Source organism: Lepisma saccharinum, chromosome 11 (assembly GCF_977018435.1).
Source record: "Lepisma saccharinum chromosome 11, izLepSacc3.1, whole genome shotgun sequence".
Classification (NCBI taxonomy): Eukaryota; Metazoa; Arthropoda; class Insecta; order Zygentoma; family Lepismatidae; genus Lepisma; species Lepisma saccharinum.
In genome coordinates, this window is record NC_139239.1 from 48115513 (window position 1) to 48122053 (window position 6541).

General features: G+C 38.0%; 1 protein-coding gene across 1 annotated transcript in view; it reads right to left on the reverse strand.

Annotated features, from left to right (window-relative positions):
- LOC145994778 (uncharacterized) overlaps window positions 1-6541 on the reverse strand; it is a 147355-nt gene that overhangs the window by 63205 nt on the left and 77609 nt on the right. The gene's annotated exons all lie outside the window — the stretch shown is intronic.

Genomic DNA, 6541 nt, shown 5'->3' on the forward strand with positions numbered 1-6541 from the left:
TTTCTTTCTTTCTTAGAAATACTTGGTCAAGTTGGTGTTATGACACCCACCCACCAATTTCCCCTTGGGCGCGACTGGGTGCTGGTGTAGGAAATTTTCTGGTATTGTAGCACAAAGTTCACCCTCCATGTCACTGGCGTACACAGGATTTTTTTTCGGAAGGCGTCAGAATTGAAAAGGTGGATAGCTTCTTTCTAGAAGGAATGATTTTTACTTGAAACATTTGATTTTCTGAAAATTTCGAGATGGGCCCCATAAGCTCCCCCCTGCGTACGCCAGTGCTCCATGTCTAAATAGTATACAATGGTTACTCATTTATCTCGTTTATAACCTAATCTGCAAAGCCTTCGTACTTTCAGTAAAAAAAACACTGCTTTCAAACTAATTTTGAATTTGTAAATAATTTTCTAAATTTTATATACATTTGAAAGGTGTTTTATTTGAGAGGATTTTAAAAATACAGAGTTGGAGACCCAAATCAGATGCAGAAGTAAAAATTTGGTAATTCAAAAGTTTCGAACAAACTTACAAGTGCTCATTTTAATTTTAAAGAATGTGCATTCAAAATTCATTGCTGCTCAATTTCAGGGGGGAATCCTGCATTAAACCAAACTGTATTTGTCCAAACACAAGGTTATGAAGGTTCGATACCCGGTGGATCCACATAGTGATTCGGATTTCACTTTAAAGTGTAGGTCCAGTGCCAGATGGATTATCTGGAATTTTGAATAGATTTTTCTGAAATCATAATTTTGAAAAAATAATGTAAAGTTTGCATAAAATTGGAATGTTTAAATACATAGCTGATATAGCCAGTAATATTTCCGGTGAGCACTTTTTAAAGTGTATATTTTACAATCCCTAGTGCATGTGAATCCTTCCCTCAATTACAAATATTATTTTTTGAGTGGAGGCCATTTCTGTAGAAGCCACTGGCGTAGCGTCCGCCCCCGCAAACCCCGTGGGGGGGGGGCGAGGTGTATGGACCCCACAATGTGCTCCTGAAATATTATATAATCGCAAAAAATTCACAGATAGTGTTAGTTATAAAAAAAATCGATTTCCGAAAGGAAACAGAAACTTGGTTCCCAGTAACATCATATGACGGCGTCTGCGATAATAAGGAGTGGCGTATGGTCTCAGCCAGAGGGGCCCGGGCAACTTGTTAGGAAAATATCCCTACTCATACCTTTATAGCTACGCAGTTTGTCGTAAATGTAGTGTAGTGTGTCAATTGTCTACAGTTATGAATCCAGTAGAGAGATTCAGTTGCTCAACCAGTCGATGTCTTATAAACATCAAACTTGGTAATTCATGACGTTTTACTGCTAATATTAGTTTTATACGTGATAAAAAAAATGTAACTTCACACTAATTATTTTCAAGGAATGCCCAAGGCTTTTCATATTGAAATAAGAGCTGAAATGAATTTCCCACATTATCTACACCTGTTACGTTTTACTTCAAAGGGGCCCACAAATTCCAGGGTGGCCACCCGGTTTTCAAGGCGAACTTTTCAAAATTCAAGACTACAAGAAGATGTTCTTACTGTCTCAACCTTGCGTATTACCCCCCCCCCCCGACATACAGATACAGTATATTAATAATATAAAGGGTCTTTGTGATTAATTCTGATTCAATTCCATTAAATGGAATAGTATATATATATATATATATATATATATATATATATATATATAAAGTATTTAATTTAAGGTGTAGAGTTTACATTTGCTATTTCACATACTCAGACTCGAAATACATCTACAAAAAGTAAAAAATGTTACGGCATATATTAATCTACGAGAAGTAGTTAGTTATACAAGAATTTCAAATTCAAATTTACCTAATTAAAATTCAAAATATCTCGATAAACTTCCGTCTGTTAGATAGATTGTTTTGCAAAGGGCAGTAACAAAGTAAACAGATTGAAATTATTCAGTTTTATTTTCCACGCAGCTTTCTTTTCCTTCATAAAAATAGAAGCTAAACAATGAAATACTTGTCTCAGGGCATTTATAAGTATGTATCAACTCAATTGGATTTGTATTAATAAAAGTTGCAATTTTTCACGTCTACGGAGAAAAATTCAAGCAGAATTCACGCATCATTCCCGGGGCCAAAAATTTACGTATAATTCCCGGAGAGTAGCCACCCTGAATTCAGTAGGAGGTGGAGCCCAGGGGCAATTACCCCTTTGTCCTAAGGGCCATCCCCTACTCTGCCACGTAGTGTACACCGTATGAGTTAAAGGTGGCCATTATTTTGTGTAATTTTGTAAGTTCATTTTTCTTACATATTGAAATTTGGTGAACTAGCTAACTATTGTACGAGTACGTCCGTCCCACTCTGACATCATAAGGGGGCCCCCAATATTTTTCTTGCAGGGGGGTCCCCAGAGAACTGCGCTACGCCACTGGTGGAAGCTAAAGCGCGATATGTGATACTTATTGGAGGGAGAGGTGCTATATAATAAACAAATATCAGGTCTCGAAATATAAATTTCGCGAAACGGAACGTTTTACTTTCGTTAAAACACGTTCGCTGCCGGTGACGCATATATGCGCCATGTGGGGTTGTAGCTGGGGCATACGTATTACCTTCTTTGAATGCTTGCCCATCAGCGGCACTGCACAAGAAGGCTTTTAAGTCTTTCATGGCACATTCCTGAAAGATTGTTTGAAATAAACATTGGCTTGGTTTCTCTTTTGCGCGTCTCTCTTAGCATTGTTGCATCGAATGGCGTTATAGTTCCTTTTGTCATGTATCAAGGCATCGTTTGACAGCACAGATATAGTTTTCTTTATTATTCTTGGTAACATTTCTAGTCTGGAACATTACAATTTTTATTTCCTGTACAGTGGGATCCATGAGTATTACCTTGCAAATTGTCCATCACCATGTTCGTGCACTTTATTTGACGCAATAACAGCTTCAAGAATTAAAAGAAAACTCAAAACAACCTGTTGTCAACTTCTTCACCAGCATACATAAAAATCCATCGCTTAAAAACACATGGGATGTAAGAGAAAAATCAATGAAAATAGTCATGGACAATTTGCACGGTAATACTCACGGATCCCACTGTACCAATAGAGAAAAAACACTGCATTCTGTTGTTAAGAATGTCCAGGTGCCAGGACTTTGCATTGAACCTGGTTTCGCTCTTTACCACAAGTGAAGTTAAAATGTATGGGAACTTTCGAAATTTATCATTGGACTTTCACAAGCAAACCTATAAACGTAACATTATTTTTACAAGTGATTATGTCATGTTACATCATTATCTAACAAAGTATTGCCGGCCTCCGTGGCATGGGCGTCGCCAGACACTTTTGCAAGGGGGGGGGGTCGGGCAAATGAAAAAGTTGAATAGCAGGAAAAATGACAATGAGTATTATTACCACGGTTATAAATGTCATTATACAATAATAAATATTATAAGCTAATATTTTTTTATTCGAAATAAAAAAAATATTTATTATTATTACTATATAAATGTGGAGACTCGATCCAGGAAACGAGTGAATACCAGCTCAACTATTTTCCATTATTTCTTTACATTTATGCAGTTAGTATCTGAAATGCATTTTGATATTAACTTTTGCACGTCTCGTTCAAGGGAAGGCTTTAAATGTCTGGGGGATTATTTTTTCATAAAGTTTGTTGTGTGAACTCTCACCTACACAACTGTATTAATTATTAGAATTTTGAAAACTGTGGAACCATTTGTTCTTTGGATGAAATGAAGAACATTACCTTTTTTCACTCGATGTTTTCGATTAAATGCATTCCTACTTTGATTATTCTGTTCGAGTACTAAATCAATGAACTTTATTTCTGTTCTTAACAATAAGAGTAACAAGCTTTCGGCTTTCTTATATCTTTAAATGAACGATGTCAATTTCCAGGGGGGTCCACCGACCCGTTCGACCCTCCCTCCCGACGCCCATGCTCCGTGGCGGAGTTGTTAGCACAGCACGCTACGACGCTAGGGGTCCAGGGTTCGAATCCCGGCCTGGGCATGGGTGTTTGTGAGCGTCCCTTCATTGATTTCATCACATCATCACTCATCCTCATCTTCACGATTAGCCAAAAGTGGCAGAAAAGCAAAGTAAAATAAAGTAAATCAAAATCTAACAAAGTATTGAACCAACTATGCATCAATATAGCCATTTTAATATATTATACTGCGTTAGCTATATAATAAATATGAATGTATGCATGTAATACATGTGTATAGTAATAACACTATTACATTGTAAAATAGTTCTCCTCCGTGGCCGTGTGGTCTAAGGTGCTGTGCCTTGGACTCCGACTGCAGGACTGCATGGGTTCGACTCCGCCTGGGTTCAGTCTCTGGGTTCTCGGCCTGTGTGTAGGACCGGTGGCAACCACCATCGTGAGGAAATTTGGGAGCTACGAGTGAGTAGCGTTTACCCGGCATGGAAAATCTGCTGTAACGGCTGAGGGTTCGACGTGCTGACCCCACGTCACCCCATTACCGGATGATGATCTCCACACCTCTAGGTAGGATTGTGGGAGGGAGACTGGCAGTCGGGAGATAGGCCTAGGCCCTTCAAGTGCTGTCGAACCACAGGGTTAGGGTTACATTGGGACGCATTTGGGCGTTATGAGGCACAGAGGAACAACGATTCATACTATACTAATGTCCAAAATTAAAGCAACAAACGGAAATTCTTTCCCGTGTGTCCATTTGACCACATAATACGATCAGGTGATAGTAATATTTATCATGTCATAGACAACTGGTTTAAGATAGAAAATAAACTAACCTTAATGTGCCAGGATTCAGTGCCCATCCCCCAATGGTCAATGGCGCATCCCCCCTCCAAATCATGTCATGTGTTTCCCCCAAATCATATCATTCGCGCCCTTAAACCATATCGTAATCCCCACAAAATATTTAATTTAGACAGCGTGTCTACAGAAAGTAACTTTTTCCTTAGCTTTACTGAACATTATAATTGATCTGCTCCTCCTCCTTAAACAGGGTTTGCCATCACTCAAGAGCACCCCTAAAATCGTTCATTATAATCGAGAATATTCTGTGCATCTCACTTTAAACTGTAGGTTCAGTCCCGATTAGCCTTAGAGTGCATAAAGTCGATTTTAAAAAACAAATCAATCAATCGAGAATATCGCTTGTCTTGTAACGCAGCTTTAGTGTAAAAACTTCATATTAATTTCATTATAGCGCCAAACACACATCCTTGCAACAAATTATTGCGAGTGAAGCGAGCAAGATAATTTTTACATCCATTTCTTTGCAGGCTTTGAAGACTATTAATTTAATTGGGTGTCAATACTTTCTTAAGATCCCGAGATATTTAGTCTTTTCCTTTTCCAGCTTTTCCTTTGGCACATTCGGGGTCAAAAACGTGTGGATGCCTTATCGCTAAATACAGTCTCCAAAATCTAATGTTCGAACTCTCTCTCCACTACAGAAATCCCTTGACAATCTAAGATTGATTGCGCAACCTTCGCCATAAAACCCCCCTATGGGCACCCCTGCCAGGATTTATCAACAAAAAAATCACGATAACAACAGGTTAAACTTGGCAAATCTGTCAACAAAAAAAATCACACGAGGAAAGGATTTCTGTTTGTTGCTTTAATTTTGAACACTAGTGTATATGCCGGTTACGCGCATGTGCGTTAACTTAAAATTTACATGAAAATTGCAAATTTACAATGTATTTTACATAAATAAATCCATTTTATACTACAAATAAGCAAATTAGATAACCTTAATCGACCCCAGACAAAAGCATGTAATTTTTTAGGTGGCAGCAAACTTGTTAACATTAACACGGTGTATTTTCTTAGTCTGAGTATTTCAGCGACGAGATTACGATTACTGAAATGATACACTGTATTTCAATTAATATTATTTAATTCAATAATAAAATATTTATTTAATTAAGCATCAAATAATATACATTGGACACGAGGCTTCTGGACTGAATGGCAGTCAGCTCGGCCAACTGGGAAAAATGTTTGCCCACTTTATACCATTAGGTTAATCAGGGAAATATAAAAGATGAAAGTATGAAAGAAATAAGAATGACCACATAAAGATTGATTGATTGATTGACTTGCTTTATTTTAGCCTACTTCGCTTTTGGTGCCACTTTTGGCTAATTTGCGAAGATGGGGATGAGTCATGATGTGATGAAATTGATGAATGGACACTGCCAAACATCCATGCCCAGCCCGAAATTCCAACCCGGGACCCCTGGCGTCGTAGCGCGATATGCTAACCACTCTGCCACGGGGGCCGGCGACCACATAAAGAGAATCCAAATTTGTGTAAAGATCTTGTCCGGGAGGATATCTCTGTCAGAACAATCGAATCCACAAGGCACGACAATAATTAACAAATAAAATAGGATAAACTAGAATAACAACACACAAAAAAATGAAGACAAACCGATGACTCAAGCCCCTCGCGGCAACACTAGATCTCCACGTCTACTATTAAAGAGTATTAACAATTTAATTCACACTGAAAAATAAA